Genomic DNA, 20,825 nt, shown 5'->3' on the forward strand with positions numbered 1-20,825 from the left:
TTAGTCTCTGGCAGAGAGGCAAAGTGTTTTCACGAGAAATGGTTAACCAATTGGACTTAGTCTCTGGCAGAGAGGCAAAGTGTTTTCAAGAGAAATGGTTAACCAATTGGACTTAGTCTCTGGCGGAGAGACAAAGTGTTATCAAGAGAAATGGTTAACCAATTGGACTTAGTCTCTGGCAGAGAGGCAAAGTGTTTTCAAGAGAAATGGTTAACCAATTGGACTTGGTCTCTGGCAGAGAGGCAAAGTGTTTTCCAGAGAAATGGTTAACCAATTGGACTTAGTCTCTGAACGGCAGGCAAATTGTGGCCTTGAGAAATGATTAACCAATTGGACTTAGTCTCTGGCGGAGAGGCAAAGTGTTTTCTCGAGAAATAATTAACCAATGAGGCCAATGGACCTCGGGTTGCATTGGCAGGCCGGGCAATGTGGCTCTTGGGCCCGCGAGAGCAAAATCCGTGCACAGACGGAAGTCCATGAGGTCAGATCCGAGGCCTTTACCCGGCACCCGGTGGGGGTATTCCCGCAGAGAGTAGCGAATCTGCCCGGCGACGGGTCAAGTTGCAATTTCTGGCATGCCACTCCTGGAGCTGGTTCATGAGTTCCCCTCGGAAGTCCCGATGAGGAAAGGGCAAAATGGCGTTTTGCGGGCTTTTAGGGCCTCCTGGACGGTAGGACTACCGCCCGACCTTACGGTTGGAATTGTTGGCAGGGGAGGTTGGCGGGGTACCTGCAGAATAGTAGGAGGTGGCAAATCGAGAATCGGTCGACATCGCCAAAAACCTTCTCGAGCCTCCAGGTCTGCAGGGACCGACCCAGGCTGCCGCCAAACCGACCGACAGGCCCTGCCGGCGGCCATTTTTGGCCATTTTCGGCATTTTTCGCCTCTTTCGGCCGGGATGGAAAAGCGGCGGCCTGAAGCCCGGGCCTGCCCGGGGAGGCCTCCTAATCGCCCGGGGGACCGGATTTGCCCCGGTGAGAGCCCCCGAAACGTCCCGAAGCCGGCCGGGAAGGCGGCCAAGGGCGAAGCACCTCGGATTGCATTCGCTGGCCGTGCAAAGTGGCCTCCGGGCCCGCGAGACAATGCAGGGTGCCCTCGGTGTGCCCCTGAGAAATGGTTAACCAAACGAAGGACAGTGCGCCTCGGATTGCATTGGCAGGCCGTGCAAAGGGGCCCCCGGGCCCGCGAGACGTTACAGGTTGCCCTCGGTGTGCCCCTGAGAAATGGTTAACCAATTGGACTTAGTCTCTGGCAGAGAGGCAAAGTGTTTTCAAGAGAAATGGTTAACCAATTGGACTTAGTCTCTGGCAGAGAGGCAAAGTGTTTTCCAGAGAAATGGTTAACCAATTGGACTTAGTCTCTGGCGGAGAGACAAAGTGTTTTCAAGAGAAATGGATAACCAATTGGACTTAGTCTCTGGCAGAGAGGCAAAGTGTTTTCACGAGAAATGGTTAACCAATTGGACTTAGTCTCTGGCAGAGAGGCAAAGTGTTTTCAAGAGAAATGGTTAACCAATTGGACTTAGTCTCTGGCGGAGAGACAAAGTGTTATCAAGAGAAATGGTTAACCAATTGGACTTAGTCTCTGGCAGAGAGGCAAAGTGTTTTCAAGAGAAATGGTTAACCAATTGGACTTGGTCTCTGGCAGAGAGGCAAAGTGTTTTCCAGAGAAATGGTTAACCAATTGGACTTAGTCTCTGAACGGCAGGCAAATTGTGGCCTTGAGAAATGATTAACCAATTGGACTTAGTCTCTGGCGGAGAGGCAAAGTGTTTTCTCGAGAAATAATTAACCAATGAGGCCAATGGACCTCGGGTTGCATTGGCAGGCCGGGCAATGTGGCTCTTGGGCCCGCGAGAGCAAAATCCGTGCACAGACGGAAGTCCATGAGGTCAGATCCGAGGCCTTTACCCGGCACCCGGTGGGGGTATTCCCGCAGAGAGTAGCGAATCTGCCCGGCGACGGGTCAAGTTGCAATTTCTGGCATGCCACTCCTGGAGCTGGTTCATGAGTTCCCCTCGGAAGTCCCGATGAGGAAAGGGCAAAATGGCGTTTTGCGGGCTTTTAGGGCCTCCTGGACGGTAGGACTACCGCCCGACCTTACGGTTGGAATTGTTGGCAGGGGAGGTTGGCGGGGTACCTGCAGAATAGTAGGAGGTGGCAAATCGAGAATCGGTCGACATCGCCAAAAACCTTCTCGAGCCTCCAGGTCTGCAGGGACCGACCCAGGCTGCCGCCAAACCGACCGACAGGCCCTGCCGGCGGCCATTTTTGGCCATTTTCGGCATTTTTCGCCTCTTTCGGCCGGGATGGAAAAGCGGCGGCCTGAAGCCCGGGCCTGCCCGGGGAGGCCTCCTAATCGCCCGGGGGACCGGATTTGCCCCGGTGAGAGCCCCCGAAACGTCCCGAAGCCGGCCGGGAAGGCGGCCAAGGGCGAAGCACCTCGGATTGCATTCGCTGGCCGTGCAAAGTGGCCTCCGGGCCCGCGAGACAATGCAGGGTGCCCTCGGTGTGCCCCTGAGAAATGGTTAACCAAACGAAGGACAGTGCGCCTCGGATTGCATTGGCAGGCCGTGCAAAGGGGCCCCCGGGCCCGCGAGACGTTACAGGTTGCCCTCGGTGTGCCCCTGAGAAATGGTTAACCAATTGGACTTAGTCTCTGGCAGAGAGGCAAAGTGTTTTCAAGAGAAATGGTTAACCAATTGGACTTAGTCTCTGGCAGAGAGGCAAAGTGTTTTCCAGAGAAATGGTTAACCAATTGGACTTAGTCTCTGGCGGAGAGACAAAGTGTTTTCAAGAGAAATGGATAACCAATTGGACTTAGTCTCTGGCAGAGAGGCAAAGTGTTTTCACGAGAAATGGTTAACCAATTGGACTTAGTCTCTGGCAGAGAGGCAAAGTGTTTTCAAGAGAAATGGTTAACCAATTGGACTTAGTCTCTGGCGGAGAGACAAAGTGTTATCAAGAGAAATGGTTAACCAATTGGACTTAGTCTCTGGCAGAGAGGCAAAGTGTTTTCAAGAGAAATGGTTAACCAATTGGACTTGGTCTCTGGCAGAGAGGCAAAGTGTTTTCAAGAGAAATGGTTAACCAATTGGACTTAGTCTCTGGCGGAGAGACAAAGTGTTTTCAAGAGAAATGGTTAACCAATTGGACTTCGTCTCTGGCAGAGAGGCAAAGTGTTTTCAAGAGAAATGGTTAACCAATTGGACTTGGTCTCTGAACGGCAGGCAAATTGTGGCCTTGAGAAATGATTAACCAATTGGACTTAGTCTCTGGCGGAGAGGCAAAGTGTTTTCTCGAGAAATAATTAACCAATGAGGCCAATGGACCTCGGGTTGCATTGGCAGGCCGGGCAATGAGGCTCTTGGGCCCGCGAGAGCAAAATCCGTGCACAGACGGAAGTCCATGAGGTCAGATCCGAGGCCTTTACCCGGCACCCGGTGGGGGTATTCCCGCAGAGAGTAGCGAATCTGCCCGGCGACGGGTCAAGTTGCAATTTCTGGCATGCCACTCCTGGAGCTGGTTCATGAGTTCCCCGCGGAAGTCCCGATGAGGAAAGGGCAAAATGGCGTTTTGCGGGCTTTGGGGCCTCTTCGTCGGTAGGACTACCGCCCGACCTTACGGTTGGAATTGTCGGCAGGGGAGGTTGGCGGGGTACCTGCAGAATAGTAGGAGGTGGCAAATCGAGAATCGGTCGACATCGCCAAAAACCTTCTCGAGCCTCCAGGTCTGCAGGGACCGACCCAGGCTGCCGCCAAACCGACCGACAGGCCCTGCCGGCGGCCATTTTTGGCCGTTTTCGGCATTTTTCGCCTCTTTCGGCCGGGATGGAAAAGCGGCGGCCTGAAGCCCGGGCCTGCCCGGGGAGGCCTCCTAATCGCCCGGGGGACCGGATTTGCCCCGGTGAGAGCCCCCGAAACGTCCCGAAGCCGGCCGGGAAGGCGGCCAAGGGCGAAGCACCTCGCATTGCGTTGGCAGGCCGTGCAAAGTGGCCTCCGGGCCCGCGAGACAATGCAGGGTGCCCTCGGTGTGCCCCTGAGAAATGGTTAACCAAACGAAGGACAGTGCGCCTCGGATTGCATTGGCAGGCCGTGCAAAGGGGCCCCCGGGCCCGCGAGACGTTACAGGTTGCCCTCGGTGTGCCCCTGAGAAATGGTTAACCAATTGGACTTAGTCTCTGGCAGAGAGGCAAAGTGTTTTCAAGAGAAATGGTTAACCAATTGGACTTAGTCTCTGGCAGAGAGGCAAAGTGTTTTCCAGAGAAATGGTTAACCAATTGGACTTAGTCTCTGAACGGCAGGCAAATTGTGGCCTTGAGAAATGGTTAACCAATTGGACTTAGTCTCTGGCGGAGAGGCAAAGTGTTTTCTCGAGAAATAATTAACCAATGAGGCCAATGGACCTCGGGTTGCATTGGCAGGCCGGGCAATGTGGCTCTTGGGCCCGCGAGAGCAAAATCCGTGCACAGACGGAAGTCCATGAGGTCAGATCCGAGGCCTTTACCCGGCACCCGGTGGGGGTATTCCCGCAGAGAGTAGCGAATCTGCCCGGCGACGGGTCAAGTTGCAATTACTGGCATGCCACTCCTGGAGCTGGTTCATGAGTTCCCCTCGGAAGTCCCGATGAGGAAAGGGCAAAATGGCGTTTTGCGGGCTTTTAGGGCCTCCTGGACGGTAGGACTACCGCCCGACCTTACGGTTGGAATTGTTGGCAGGGGAGGTTGGCGGGGTACCTGCAGAATAGTAGGAGGTGGCAAATCGAGAATCGGTCGACATCGCCAAAAACCTTCTCGAGCCTCCAGGTCTGCAGGGACCGACCCAGGCTGCCGCCAAACCGACCGACAGGCCCTGCCGGCGGCCATTTTTGGCCATTTTCGGCATTTTTCGCCTCTTTCGGCCGGGATGGAAAAGCGGCGGCCTGAAGCCCGGGCCTGCCCGGGGAGGCCTCCTAATCGCCCGGGGGACCGGATTTGCCCCGGTGAGAGCCCCCGAAACGTCCCGAAGCCGGCCGGGAAGGCGGCCAAGGGCGAAGCACCTCGGATTGCATTCGCTGGCCGTGCAAAGTGGCCTCCGGGCCCGCGAGACAATGCAGGGTGCCCTCGGTGTGCCCCTGAGAAATGGTTAACCAAACGAAGGACAGTGCGCCTCGGATTGCATTGGCAGGCCGTGCAAAGGGGCCCCCGGGCCCGCGAGACGTTACAGGTTGCCCTCGGTGTGCCCCTGAGAAATGGTTAACCAATTGGACTTAGTCTCTGGCAGAGAGGCAAAGTGTTTTCAAGAGAAATGGTTAACCAATTGGACTTAGTCTCTGGCAGAGAGGCAAAGTGTTTTCCAGAGAAATGGTTAACCAATTGGACTTAGTCTCTGGCGGAGAGACAAAGTGTTTTCAAGAGAAATGGATAACCAATTGGACTTAGTCTCTGGCAGAGAGGCAAAGTGTTTTCACGAGAAATGGTTAACCAATTGGACTTAGTCTCTGGCAGAGAGGCAAAGTGTTTTCAAGAGAAATGGTTAACCAATTGGACTTAGTCTCTGGCGGAGAGACAAAGTGTTATCAAGAGAAATGGTTAACCAATTGGACTTAGTCTCTGGCAGAGAGGCAAAGTGTTTTCAAGAGAAATGGTTAACCAATTGGACTTGGTCTCTGGCAGAGAGGCAAAGTGTTTTCAAGAGAAATGGTTAACCAATTGGACTTAGTCTCTGGCGGAGAGACAAAGTGTTTTCAAGAGAAATGGTTAACCAATTGGACTTCGTCTCTGGCAGAGAGGCAAAGTGTTTTCAAGAGAAATGGTTAACCAATTGGACTTGGTCTCTGAACGGCAGGCAAATTGTGGCCTTGAGAAATGATTAACCAATTGGACTTAGTCTCTGGCGGAGAGGCAAAGTGTTTTCTCGAGAAATAATTAACCAATGAGGCCAATGGACCTCGGGTTGCATTGGCAGGCCGGGCAATGAGGCTCTTGGGCCCGCGAGAGCAAAATCCGTGCACAGACGGAAGTCCATGAGGTCAGATCCGAGGCCTTTACCCGGCACCCGGTGGGGGTATTCCCGCAGAGAGTAGCGAATCTGCCCGGCGACGGGTCAAGTTGCAATTTCTGGCATGCCACTCCTGGAGCTGGTTCATGAGTTCCCCGCGGAAGTCCCGATGAGGAAAGGGCAAAATGGCGTTTTGCGGGCTTTGGGGCCTCTTCGTCGGTAGGACCACCGCCCGACCTTACGGTTGGAATTGTCGGCAGGGGAGGTTGGCGGGGTACCTGCAGAATAGTAGGAGGTGGCAAATCGAGAATCGGTCGACATCGCCAAAAACCTTCTCGAGCCTCCAGGTCTGCAGGGACCGACCCAGGCTGCCGCCAAACCGACCGACAGGCCCTGCCGGCGGCCATTTTTGGCCGTTTTCGGCATTTTTCGCCTCTTTCGGCCGGGATGGAAAAGCGGCGGCCTGAAGCCCGGGCCTGCCCGGGGAGGCCTCCTAATCGCCCGGGGGACCGGATTTGCCCCGGTGAGAGCCCCCGAAACGTCCCGAAGCCGGCCGGGAAGGCGGCCAAGGGCGAAGCACCTCGCATTGCGTTGGCAGGCCGTGCAAAGTGGCCTCCGGGCCCGCGAGACAATGCAGGGTGCCCTCGGTGTGCCCCTGAGAAATGGTTAACCAAACGAAGGACAGTGCGGCTCGGATTGCATTGGCAGGCCGTGCAAAGGGGCCCCCGGGCCCGCGAGACGTTACAGATTGCCCTCGGTGAGCCCCTGAGAAATGGTTAACCAATTGGACTTAGTCTCTGGCAGAGAGACAAAGTGTTTTCACGAGAAATGGTTAACCAATTGGACTTAGTCTCTGGCAGAGAGGCAAAGTGTTTTCAAGAGAAATGGTTAACCAATTGGACTTAGTCTCTGGCGGAGAGACAAAGTGTTTTCAAGAGAAATGGTTAACCAATTGGACTTAGTCTCTGGCAGAGAGGCAAAGTGTTTTCAAGAGAAATGGTTAACCAATTGGACTTTTTCTCTGAACGGCAGGCAAATTGTGGCCTTGAGAAATGATTAACCAATTGGACTTAGTCTCTGGCGGAGAGGCAAAGTGTTTTCACGAGAAATGGTTAACCAATTGGACTTAGTCTCTGAACGGCAGGCAAATTGTGGCCTTGAGAAATGATTAACCAATTGGACTTAGTCTCTGGCGGAGAGGCAAAGTGTTTTCTCGAGAAATAATTAACCAATGAGGCCAATGGACCTCGGGTTGCATTGGCAGGCCGGGCAATGAGGCTCTTGGGCCCGCGAGAGCAAAATCCGTGCACAGACGGAAGTCCATGAGGTCAGATCCGAGGCCTTTACCCGGCACCCGGTGGGGGTATTCCCGCAGAGAGTAGCGAATCTGCCCGGCGACGGGTCAAGTTGCAATTTCTGGCATGCCACTCCTGGAGCTGGTTCATGAGTTCCCCTCGGAAGTCCCGATGAGGAAAGGGCAAAATGGCGTTTTGCGGGCTTTTAGGGCCTCCTGGACGGTAGGACTACCGCCCGACCTTACGGTTGGAATTGTTGGCAGGGGAGGTTGGCGGGGTACCTGCAGAATAGTAGGAGGTGGCAAATCGAGAATCGGTCGACATCGCCAAAAACCTTCTCGAGCCTCCAGGTCTGCAGGGACCGACCCAGGCTGCCGCCAAACCGACCGACAGGCCCTGCCGGCGGCCATTTTTGGCCATTTTCGGCATTTTTCGCCTCTTTCGGCCGGGATGGAAAAGCGGCGGCCTGAAGCCCGGGCCTGCCCGGGGAGGCCTCCTAATCGCCCGGGGGACCGGATTTGCCCCGGTGAGAGCCCCCGAAACGTCCCGAAGCCGGCCGGGAAGGCGGCCAAGGGCGAAGGACCTCGGATTGCATTGGCAGGCCGTGCAAAGTGGCCTCCGGGCCCGCGAGACAATGCAGGGTGCCCTCGGTGTGCCCCTGAGAAATGGTTAACCAAACGAAGGACAGTGCGCCTCGGATTGCATTGGCAGGCCGTGCAAAGGGGCCCCCGGGCCCGCGAGACGTTACAGGTTGCCCTCGGTGTGCCCCTGAGAAATGGTTAACCAATTGGACTTAGTCTCTGGCAGAGAGACAAAGTGTTTTCACGAGAAATGGTTAACCAATTGGACTTAGTCTCTGGCAGAGAGGCAAAGTGTTTTCAAGAGAAATGGTTAACCAATTGGACTTAGTCTCTGGCAGAGAGGCAAAGTGTTTTCACGAGAAATGGTTAACCAATTGGACTTAGTCTCTGGCGGAGAGGCAAAGTGTTTTCAAGAGAAATGATTAACCAATTGGACTTAGTCTCTGGCGGAGAGACAAAGTGTTTTCAAGAGAAATGGTTAACCAATTGGACTTAGTCTCTGGCAGAGAGGCAAAGTGTTTTCAAGAGAAATGGTTAACCAATTGGACTTAGTCTCTGAACGGCAGGCAAATTGTGGCCTTGAGAAATGATTAACCAATTGGACTTAGTCTCTGGCGGAGAGGCAAAGTGTTTTCTCGAGAAATAATTAACCAATGAGGCCAATGGACCTCGGGTTGCATTGGCAGGCCGGGCAATGAGGCTCTTGGGCCCGCGAGAGCAAAATCCGTGCACAGACGGAAGTCCATGAGGTCAGATCCGAGGCCTTTACCCGGCACCCGGTGGGGGTATTCCCGCAGAGAGTAGCGAATCTGCCCGGCGACGGGTCAAGTTGCAATTTCTGGCATGCCACTCATGGAGCTGGTTAATGAGTTCCCCGCGGAAGTCCCGATGAGGAAAGGGCAAAATGGCGTTTTGCGGGCTTTGGGGCCTCTTCGTCGGTAGGACTACCGCCCGACCTTACGGTTGGAATTGTCGGCAGGGGAGGTTGGCGGGGTACCTGCAGAATAGTAGGAGGTGGCAAATCGAGAATCGGTCGACATCGCCAAAAACCTTCTCGAGCCTCCAGGTCTGCAGGGACCGACCCAGGCTGCCGCCAAACCGACCGACAGGCCCTGCCGGCGGCCATTTTTGGCCATTTTCGGCATTTTTCGCCTCTTTCGGCCGGGATGGAAAAGCGGCGGCCTGAAGCCCGGGCCTGCCCGGGGAGGCCTCCTAATCGCCCGGGGGACCGGATTTGCCCCGGTGAGAGCCCCCGAAACGTCCCGAAGCCGGCCGGGAAGGCGGCCAAGGGCGAAGCACCTCGCATTGCGTTGGCAGGCCGTGCAAAGTGGCCTCCGGGCCCGCGAGACAATGCAGGGTGCCCTCGGTGTGCCCCTGAGAAATGGTTAACCAAACGAAGGACAGTGCGGCTCGGATTGCATTGGCAGGCCGTGCAAAGGGGCCCCCGGGCCCGCGAGACGTTACAGATTGCCCTCGGTGAGCCCCTGAGAAATGGTTAACCAATTGGACTTAGTCTCTGGCAGAGAGACAAAGTGTTTTCACGAGAAATGGTTAACCAATTGGACTTAGTCTCTGGCAGAGAGGCAAAGTGTTTTCAAGAGAAATGGTTAACCAATTGGACTTAGTCTCTGGCGGAGAGACAAAGTGTTTTCAAGAGAAATGGTTAACCAATTGGACTTAGTCTCTGGCAGAGAGGCAAAGTGTTTTCAAGAGAAATGGTTAACCAATTGGACTTAGTCTCTGGCGGAGAGACAAAGTGTTTTCAAGAGAAATGGTTAACCAATTGGACTTAGTCTCTGGCAGAGAGGCAAAGTGTTTTCAAGAGAAATGGTTAACCAATTGGACTTAGTCTCTGGCAGAGAGGCAAAGTGTTTTCCAGAGAAATGGTTAACCAATTGGACTTAGTCTCTGGCGGAGAGACAAAGTGTTTTCAAGAGAAATGGATAACCAATTGGACTTAGTCTCTGGCAGAGAGGCAAAGTGTTTTCACGAGAAATGGTTAACCAATTGGACTTAGTCTCTGGCAGAGAGGCAAAGTGTTTTCAAGAGAAATGGTTAACCAATTGGACTTAGTCTCTGGCGGAGAGACAAAGTGTTTTCAAGAGAAATGGTTAACCAATTGGACTTAGTCTCTGGCAGAGAGGCAAAGTGTTTTCAAGAGAAATGGTTAACCAATTGGACTTGGTCTCTGAACGGCAGGCAAATTGTGGCCTTGAGAAATGATTAACCAATTGGACTTAGTCTCTGGCGGAGAGGCAAAGTGTTTTCACGAGAAATGGTTAACCACTTGGACTTAGTCTCTGGCAGAGAGACAAAGTGTTTTCACGAGAAATGGTTAACCAATTGGACTTAGTCTCTGGCAGAGAGGCAAAGTGTTTTCAAGAGAAATGGTTAACCAATTGGACTTAGTCTCTGGCAGAGAGGCAAAGTGTTTTCACGAGAAATGGTTAACCAATTGGACTTAGTCTCTGGCGGAGAGGCAAAGTGTTTTCAAGAGAAATGATTAACCAATTGGACTTAGTCTCTGGCGGAGAGACAAAGTGTTTTCAAGAGAAATGGTTAACCAATTGGACTTAGTCTCTGGCAGAGAGGCAAAGTGTTTTCAAGAGAAATGGTTAACCAATTGGACTTAGTCTCTGAACGGCAGGCAAACTGTGCCCCTGAGAAATGATTAACCAATTGGACTTAGTCTCTGGCAGAGAGGCAAAGTGTTTTCTCGAGAAATAATTAACCAATGAGGCCAATGGACCTCGGGTTGCATTGGCAGGCCGGGCAATGTGGCTCTTGGGCCCGCGAGAGCAAAATCCGTGCACAGACGGAAGTCCATGAGGTCAGATCCGAGGCCTTTACCCGGCACCCGGTGGGGGTATTCCCGCAGAGAGCAGCGAGTGCGCCCGGCGACGGGTCAAGTTGCAATTTCTGGCATGCCACTCCTGGAGCTGGTTCATGAGTTCCCCTCGGAAGTCCCGATGAGGAAAGGGCAAAATGGCGTTTTGCGGGCTTTTAGGGCCTCCTGGACGGTAGGACTACCGCCCGACCTTACGGTTGGAATTGTTGGCAGGGGAGGTTGGCGGGGTACCTGCAGAATAGTAGGAGGTGGCAAATCGAGAATCGGTCGACATCGCCAAAAACCTTCTCGAGCCTCCAGGTCTGCAGGGACCGACCCAGGCTGCCGCCAAACCGACCGACAGGCCCTGCCGGCGGCCATTTTTGGCCATTTTCGGCATTTTTCGCCTCTTTCGGCCGGGATGGAAAAGCGGCGGCCTGAAGCCCGGGCCTGCCCGTGGAGGCCTCCTAATCGCCCGGGGGACCGGATTTGCCCCGGTGAGAGCCCCCGAAACGTCCCGAAGCCGGCCGGGAAGGCGGCCAAGGGCGAAGGACCTCGGATTGCATTGGCAGGCCGTGCAAAGTGGCCTCCGGGCCCGCGAGACAATGCAGGGTGCCCTCGGTGTGCCCCTGAGAAATGGTTAACCAAACGAAGGACAGTGCGCCTCGGATTGCATTGGCAGGCCGTGCAAAGGGGCCCCCGGGCCCGCGAGACGTTACAGGTTGCCCTCGGTGTGCCCCTGAGAAATGGTTAACCAATTGGACTTAGTCTCTGGCAGAGAGACAAAGTGTTTTCACGAGAAATGGTTAACCAATTGGACTTAGTCTCTGGCAGAGAGGCAAAGTGTTTTCAAGAGAAATGGTTAACCAATTGGACTTAGTCTCTGGCAGAGAGGCAAAGTGTTTTCACGAGAAATGGTTAACCAATTGGACTTAGTCTCTGGCGGAGAGGCAAAGTGTTTTCAAGAGAAATGATTAACCAATTGGACTTAGTCTCTGGCGGAGAGACAAAGTGTTTTCAAGAGAAATGGTTAACCAATTGGACTTAGTCTCTGGCAGAGAGGCAAAGTGTTTTCAAGAGAAATGGTTAACCAATTGGACTTAGTCTCTGAACGGCAGGCAAATTGTGGCCTTGAGAAATGATTAACCAATTGGACTTAGTCTCTGGCGGAGAGGCAAAGTGTTTTCTCGAGAAATAATTAACCAATGAGGCCAATGGACCTCGGGTTGCATTGGCAGGCCGGGCAATGAGGCTCTTGGGCCCGCGAGAGCAAAATCCGTGCACAGACGGAAGTCCATGAGGTCAGATCCGAGGCCTTTACCCGGCACCCGGTGGGGGTATTCCCGCAGAGAGTAGCGAATCTGCCCGGCGACGGGTCAAGTTGCAATTTCTGGCATGCCACTCATGGAGCTGGTTAATGAGTTCCCCGCGGAAGTCCCGATGAGGAAAGGGCAAAATGGCGTTTTGCGGGCTTTGGGGCCTCTTCGTCGGTAGGACTACCGCCCGACCTTACGGTTGGAATTGTCGGCAGGGGAGGTTGGCGGGGTACCTGCAGAATAGTAGGAGGTGGCAAATCGAGAATCGGTCGACATCGCCAAAAACCTTCTCGAGCCTCCAGGTCTGCAGGGACCGACCCAGGCTGCCGCCAAACCGACCGACAGGCCCTGCCGGCGGCCATTTTTGGCCATTTTCGGCATTTTTCGCCTCTTTCGGCCGGGATGGAAAAGCGGCGGCCTGAAGCCCGGGCCTGCCCGGGGAGGCCTCCTAATCGCCCGGGGGACCGGATTTGCCCCGGTGAGAGCCCCCGAAACGTCCCGAAGCCGGCCGGGAAGGCGGCCAAGGGCGAAGCACCTCGCATTGCGTTGGCAGGCCGTGCAAAGTGGCCTCCGGGCCCGCGAGACAATGCAGGGTGCCCTCGGTGTGCCCCTGAGAAATGGTTAACCAAACGAAGGACAGTGCGGCTCGGATTGCATTGGCAGGCCGTGCAAAGGGGCCCCCGGGCCCGCGAGACGTTACAGATTGCCCTCGGTGAGCCCCTGAGAAATGGTTAACCAATTGGACTTAGTCTCTGGCAGAGAGACAAAGTGTTTTCACGAGAAATGGTTAACCAATTGGACTTAGTCTCTGGCAGAGAGGCAAAGTGTTTTCAAGAGAAATGGTTAACCAATTGGACTTAGTCTCTGGCGGAGAGACAAAGTGTTTTCAAGAGAAATGGTTAACCAATTGGACTTAGTCTCTGGCAGAGAGGCAAAGTGTTTTCAAGAGAAATGGTTAACCAATTGGACTTTTTCTCTGAACGGCAGGCAAATTGTGGCCTTGAGAAATGATTAACCAATTGGACTTAGTCTCTGGCGGAGAGGCAAAGTGTTTTCACGAGAAATGGTTAACCAATTGGACTTAGTCTCTGAACGGCAGGCAAATTGTGGCCTTGAGAAATGATTAACCAATTGGACTTAGTCTCTGGCGGAGAGGCAAAGTGTTTTCTCGAGAAATAATTAACCAATGAGGCCAATGGACCTCGGGTTGCATTGGCAGGCCGGGCAATGAGGCTCTTGGGCCCGCGAGAGCAAAATCCGTGCACAGACGGAAGTCCATGAGGTCAGATCCGAGGCCTTTACCCGGCACCCGGTGGGGGTATTCCCGCAGAGAGTAGCGAATCTGCCCGGCGACGGGTCAAGTTGCAATTTCTGGCATGCCACTCCTGGAGCTGGTTCATGAGTTCCCCTCGGAAGTCCCGATGAGGAAAGGGCAAAATGGCGTTTTGCGGGCTTTTAGGGCCTCCTGGACGGTAGGACTACCGCCCGACCTTACGGTTGGAATTGTTGGCAGGGGAGGTTGGCGGGGTACCTGCAGAATAGTAGGAGGTGGCAAATCGAGAATCGGTCGACATCGCCAAAAACCTTCTCGAGCCTCCAGGTCTGCAGGGACCGACCCAGGCTGCCGCCAAACCGACCGACAGGCCCTGCCGGCGGCCATTTTTGGCCATTTTCGGCATTTTTCGCCTCTTTCGGCCGGGATGGAAAAGCGGCGGCCTGAAGCCCGGGCCTGCCCGGGGAGGCCTCCTAATCGCCCGGGGGACCGGATTTGCCCCGGTGAGAGCCCCCGAAACGTCCCGAAGCCGGCCGGGAAGGCGGCCAAGGGCGAAGGACCTCGGATTGCATTGGCAGGCCGTGCAAAGTGGCCTCCGGGCCCGCGAGACAATGCAGGGTGCCCTCGGTGTGCCCCTGAGAAATGGTTAACCAAACGAAGGACAGTGCGCCTCGGATTGCATTGGCAGGCCGTGCAAAGGGGCCCCCGGGCCCGCGAGACGTTACAGGTTGCCCTCGGTGTGCCCCTGAGAAATGGTTAACCAATTGGACTTAGTCTCTGGCAGAGAGACAAAGTGTTTTCACGAGAAATGGTTAACCAATTGGACTTAGTCTCTGGCAGAGAGGCAAAGTGTTTTCAAGAGAAATGGTTAACCAATTGGACTTAGTCTCTGGCAGAGAGGCAAAGTGTTTTCACGAGAAATGGTTAACCAATTGGACTTAGTCTCTGGCGGAGAGGCAAAGTGTTTTCAAGAGAAATGATTAACCAATTGGACTTAGTCTCTGGCGGAGAGACAAAGTGTTTTCAAGAGAAATGGTTAACCAATTGGACTTAGTCTCTGGCAGAGAGGCAAAGTGTTTTCAAGAGAAATGGTTAACCAATTGGACTTAGTCTCTGAACGGCAGGCAAATTGTGGCCTTGAGAAATGATTAACCAATTGGACTTAGTCTCTGGCGGAGAGGCAAAGTGTTTTCTCGAGAAATAATTAACCAATGAGGCCAATGGACCTCGGGTTGCATTGGCAGGCCGGGCAATGAGGCTCTTGGGCCCGCGAGAGCAAAATCCGTGCACAGACGGAAGTCCATGAGGTCAGATCCGAGGCCTTTACCCGGCACCCGGTGGGGGTATTCCCGCAGAGAGTAGCGAATCTGCCCGGCGACGGGTCAAGTTGCAATTTCTGGCATGCCACTCATGGAGCTGGTTAATGAGTTCCCCGCGGAAGTCCCGATGAGGAAAGGGCAAAATGGCGTTTTGCGGGCTTTGGGGCCTCTTCGTCGGTAGGACTACCGCCCGACCTTACGGTTGGAATTGTCGGCAGGGGAGGTTGGCGGGGTACCTGCAGAATAGTAGGAGGTGGCAAATCGAGAATCGGTCGACATCGCCAAAAACCTTCTCGAGCCTCCAGGTCTGCAGGGACCGACCCAGGCTGCCGCCAAACCGACCGACAGGCCCTGCCGGCGGCCATTTTTGGCCATTTTCGGCATTTTTCGCCTCTTTCGGCCGGGATGGAAAAGCGGCGGCCTGAAGCCCGGGCCTGCCCGGGGAGGCCTCCTAATCGCCCGGGGGACCGGATTTGCCCCGGTGAGAGCCCCCGAAACGTCCCGAAGCCGGCCGGGAAGGCGGCCAAGGGCGAAGCACCTCGCATTGCGTTGGCAGGCCGTGCAAAGTGGCCTCCGGGCCCGCGAGACAATGCAGGGTGCCCTCGGTGTGCCCCTGAGAAATGGTTAACCAAACGAAGGACAGTGCGGCTCGGATTGCATTGGCAGGCCGTGCAAAGGGGCCCCCGGGCCCGCGAGACGTTACAGATTGCCCTCGGTGAGCCCCTGAGAAATGGTTAACCAATTGGACTTAGTCTCTGGCAGAGAGACAAAGTGTTTTCACGAGAAATGGTTAACCAATTGGACTTAGTCTCTGGCAGAGAGGCAAAGTGTTTTCAAGAGAAATGGTTAACCAATTGGACTTAGTCTCTGGCGGAGAGACAAAGTGTTTTCAAGAGAAATGGTTAACCAATTGGACTTAGTCTCTGGCAGAGAGGCAAAGTGTTTTCAAGAGAAATGGTTAACCAATTGGACTTAGTCTCTGGCGGAGAGACAAAGTGTTTTCAAGAGAAATGGTTAACCAATTGGACTTAGTCTCTGGCAGAGAGGCAAAGTGTTTTCAAGAGAAATGGTTAACCAATTGGACTTAGTCTCTGGCAGAGAGGCAAAGTGTTTTCCAGAGAAATGGTTAACCAATTGGACTTAGTCTCTGGCGGAGAGACAAAGTGTTTTCAAGAGAAATGGATAACCAATTGGACTTAGTCTCTGGCAGAGAGGCAAAGTGTTTTCACGAGAAATGGTTAACCAATTGGACTTAGTCTCTGGCAGAGAGGCAAAGTGTTTTCAAGAGAAATGGTTAACCAATTGGACTTAGTCTCTGGCGGAGAGACAAAGTGTTTTCAAGAGAAATGGTTAACCAATTGGACTTAGTCTCTGGCAGAGAGGCAAAGTGTTTTCAAGAGAAATGGTTAACCAATTGGACTTGGTCTCTGAACGGCAGGCAAATTGTGGCCTTGAGAAATGATTAACCAATTGGACTTAGTCTCTGGCGGAGAGGCAAAGTGTTTTCACGAGAAATGGTTAACCACTTGGACTTAGTCTCTGGCAGAGAGACAAAGTGTTTTCACGAGAAATGGTTAACCAATTGGACTTAGTCTCTGGCAGAGAGGCAAAGTGTTTTCAAGAGAAATGGTTAACCAATTGGACTTAGTCTCTGGCAGAGAGGCAAAGTGTTTTCACGAGAAATGGTTAACCAATTGGACTTAGTCTCTGGCGGAGAGGCAAAGTGTTTTCAAGAGAAATGATTAACCAATTGGACTTAGTCTCTGGCGGAGAGACAAAGTGTTTTCAAGAGAAATGGTTAACCAATTGGACTTAGTCTCTGGCAGAGAGGCAAAGTGTTTTCAAGAGAAATGGTTAACCAATTGGACTTAGTCTCTGAACGGCAGGCAAACTGTGCCCCTGAGAAATGATTAACCAATTGGACTTAGTCTCTGGCAGAGAGGCAAAGTGTTTTCTCGAGAAATAATTAACCAATGAGGCCAATGGACCTCGGGTTGCATTGGCAGGCCGGGCAATGTGGCTCTTGGGCCCGCGAGAGCAAAATCCGTGCACAGACGGAAGTCCATGAGGTCAGATCCGAGGCCTTTACCCGGCACCCGGTGGGGGTATTCCCGCAGAGAGCAGCGAGTGCGCCCGGCGACGGGTCAAGTTGCAATTTCTGGCATGCCACTCCTGGAGCTGGTTCATGAGTTCCCCTCGGAAGTCCCGATGAGGAAAGGGCAAAATGGCGTTTTGCGGGCTTTTAGGGCCTCCTGGACGGTAGGACTACCGCCCGACCTTACGGTTGGAATTGTTGGCAGGGGAGGTTGGCGGGGTACCTGCAGAATAGTAGGAGGTGGCAAATCGAGAATCGGTCGACATCGCCAAAAACCTTCTCGAGCCTCCAGGTCTGCAGGGACCGACCCAGGCTGCCGCCAAACCGACCGACAGGCCCTGCCGGCGGCCATTTTTGGCCATTTTCGGCATTTTTCGCCTCTTTCGGCCGGGATGGAAAAGCGGCGGCCTGAAGCCCGGGCCTGCCCGGGGAGGCCTCCTAATCGCCCGGGGGACCGGATTTGCCCCGGTGAGAGCCCCCGAAACGTCCCGAAGCCGGCCGGGAAGGCGGCCAAGGGCGAAGCACCTCGGATTGCATTGGCAGGCCGTGCAAAGTGGCCTCCGGGCCCGCGAGACAATGCAGGGTGCCCTCGGTGTGCCCCTGAGAAATGGTTAACCAAACGAAGGACAGTGCGCCTCGGATTGCATTCGCAGGCCGTGCAAAGGGGCCCCCGGGCCCGCGAGACGTTACAGATTGCCCTCGGTGTGCCCCTGAGAAATGGTTAACCAATTGGACTTAGTCTCTGGCAGAGAGGCAAAGTGTTTTCACGAGAAATGGTTAACCAATTGGACTTAGTCTCTGGCAGAGAGGCAAAGTGTTTTCCTGAGAAATGATTAACCAATTGGACTTAGTCTCTGGCGGAGAGACAAAGTGTTTTCCTGAGAAATGATTAACCAATTGGACTTAGTCTCTGGCGGAGAGACAAAGTGTTTTCAAGAGAAATGGTTAACCAATTGGACTTAGTCTCTGGCAGAGAGGCAGAGAGGCAAAGTGTTTTCAAGAGAAATGGTTAACCAATTGGACTTGGTCTCTGAACGGCAGGCAAATTGTGGCCTTGAGAAATGATTAACCAATTGGACTAAGTCTCTGGCGGAGAGACAAAGTGTTTTCACGAGAAATGGTTAACCAATTGGACTTAGTCTCTGGCAGAGAGGCAAAGTGTTTTCAAGAGAAATGGCTAACCAATTGGACTTAGTCTCTGGCGGAGAGACAAAGTGTTTTCAAGAGAAATTGTTAACCAATTGGACTTAGTCTCTGGCAGAGAGGCAAAGTGTTTTCAAGAGAAATGGTTAACCAATTGGACTTGGTCTCTGAACGGCAGGCAAATTGTGGCCTTGAGAAATGATTAACCAATTGGACTTAGTCTCTGGCGGAGAGACAAAGTGTTTTCACGAGAAATGGTTAACCAATTGGACTTAGTCTCTGGCAGAGAGACAAAGTGTTTTCACGAGAAATGGTTAACCAATTGGACTTAGTCTCTGGCAGAGAGGCAAAGTGTTTTCAAGAGAAATGGTTAACCAATTGGACTTAGTCTCTGGCGGAGAGGCAAAGTGTTTTCACGAGAAATGGTTAACCAATTGGACTTAGTCTCTGGCGGAGAGACAAAGTGTTTTCACGAGAAATGGTTAACCAATTGGACTTAGTCTCTGAACGGCAGGCAAACTGTGGCCATGAGAAATGGTTAACCAATTGGACTTAGTCTCTGGCAGAGAGGCAAAGTGTTTTCAAGAGAAATGGTTAACCAATTGGACTTAGTCTCTGGCAGAGAGGCAAAGCGTTTTCCTGAGAAATGGTTAACCAATTGGACTTTGTCTCTGGCAGAGAGGCAAAGTGTTTTCCTGAGAAATGGTTAACCAATTGGACTTAGTCTGTGAACAGCAGGCAAATTGCGGCCATGAGAAATGGTTAACCAATTGGACTTAGTCTCTGGCAGAGAGGCAAAGTGTTTTCCTGAGAAATGGTTAACCAATTGGACTTAGTCTCTGGCGGAGAGGCAAAGTGTTTCCCGTTGTAATGGTTGGCCAATGCACTTCGGATTGCATTGGTAGGCCGTGGAAAGTGGCTCTTGGGCCCGCGAGAGCAAAATCCGTGCGCAGACGGAAGTCCATGAGGTCAGATCCGAGGCCTTTACCCGGCACCCGGTGGGGGTATTCCCGCAGAGAGTAGCGGGTGTGCCCGGCGACGGGTCAAGTTGCAATTTCTGGCATACCACTCCTGGAGCTCGTTAATGAGTTCCCCTCGGAAGTCCCGATGAGAAAATGGCAAAATGGCGTTTTGCGGGCTTTGGGGCCTCCTGGACGGTAGGCCTACCGCCCGACCTTACGGTTGCAATTGTTGGCAGGGGAGGTTGGCGGGGTACCCGGAGATTTTCGGGGACACGATTTTCAGAACATTTTCAGACAACGGTCACACTTTAAAAATGCCCAGAAAAGTGCGACTTTGAGGGTGGTAAGCGTTTTCAAATAGAATACCTTTCAAAGAGCTCTCGGAAGTCCTATATGAGGATTTAAGATGAATTTGTGCGGGCTTTCCGAACTCCGTTGTCGGTCTGAAATATCGGCCAGGGTCCAGACCGGTGGTAACCCTGGTTTAATAAACATGGCGTGTGGCGAAAAGAACAGACAAAATGACAAAGTGTCAAATATATATATACATGTGTATTTATGAACAAAAAAAATCACAAAGTGTCACCTGGCGGTGTACTTGATGATGAAAAATAAAAATACAAAGTCTGTTCACAGGCACCTTTGGGGCGGGGGTGCCTGAGTCCCCTTGGGTTGCACACTATAGAGTGTTTGACATGGACAGAGTCAACACTGTGTGCGTGCCCAGAACCCTTTTGAACGCAGGCGACGCACGCCGGTCGGCATTTCCTCTCCGTGCGAGCGCCAACAGGTTGCTTCCGTTGTTTTACAAATAAGAAAATTGTATTTATGAGCAGCAAAAAAAAAAATCACAAAGTTTCACCTGGCGGTGTACTTGATGATGAGAAATAAAAATACAAAGCCTGTTCACAGGCACCTAGGGGGCGGGCGGGGTGCCTGAGTCCCCTTGGGTTGCACACTGTAGTGTTTGACATGGGCAGAGTCAGCACTGTGTGCGTGCCCAGAACCGATGTGAAAGCAGGCGACGCACGCCAGTCGGCATTTCCTAGCCGTGCGAGCGCCAACATGTTGCTTCCGATGTTTTACAAATAAGAAAACTGTATTTATGAGCAAAAAAAATCACAAAGTGTCACCTGGCGGTGTACTTGATGATGAATAATAAAAATACAAAGCCTGTTCACAGGCACCTAGGGGGCGGGCGGGGTGCCTGAGTCCCCTTGGGTTGCACACTGTAGTGTTTGACATGGGCAGAGTCAGCACTGTGTGCGTGCCCAGAACCGTTTTGAACGCAGGCGACGCACGCCAGTCGGCATTTCCTAGTCGTGCGAGCGCCAACATGTTGCTTCCGTTGATTTACAAATAAGAGAACTGTATTTATGAGCAATAAAAATCACAAAGTGTCACCTGGCGGTGTACTTGATGATGAAAAATAAAAATACAAAGCCTGTTCACAGGCACCTAGGGGGCGGGCGGGGTGCCTGAGTCCCCTTGGGTTGCACACTGCAGTGTTTGACATGGGCAGAGTCAACACCGTGTGCGTGCCCAGAACCGTTTTGAACGCAGGCGACGCACGCCAGTCGGCATTTCCTAGCCGTGCGAGCGCCAACAGGTTGCTTCGGTTGTTGCAAAAGTAAGAAAATTGCACCGCTGCGGACCACCCCTCCACCCGCGGTTGAACCAGTACCCGAGCGAGGCCACGCTGGCTCCGAAAGCAGACGTGTGCTCGGTGGCGGGGAAGCGGTGTGCGTGTGTCTCGCTCCTCAGAGGAAAGATGCGGTGCTAGGTGTCCGATGCGGTAGGGCCCTCGGCCGGCCAGCGCGTATGCTGTTGCTGAGGCTGAGCGGAATACCCTCGCTCTTCTGTTTCCTGCGGGTCACAGACGGACACATTAGCATGTTCGAGTGGTGGCTGGCGCACCTCTCGAAGCCACAGCGCCTTGTGAGGCCGAGGCGCCGATAATGTTAAACGAGTGGCACGATTTTCCAGTGAAGGAACGGGTGTTGGATCGCCAGGTCCGCCGCCTTCACCCGAGTGTG

The sequence above is a fragment of the Cetorhinus maximus genome, unplaced genomic scaffold, assembly GCF_964194155.1.
Source record: "Cetorhinus maximus unplaced genomic scaffold, sCetMax3.hap1.1 HAP1_SCAFFOLD_989, whole genome shotgun sequence".
Classification (NCBI taxonomy): Eukaryota; Metazoa; Chordata; class Chondrichthyes; order Lamniformes; family Cetorhinidae; genus Cetorhinus; species Cetorhinus maximus.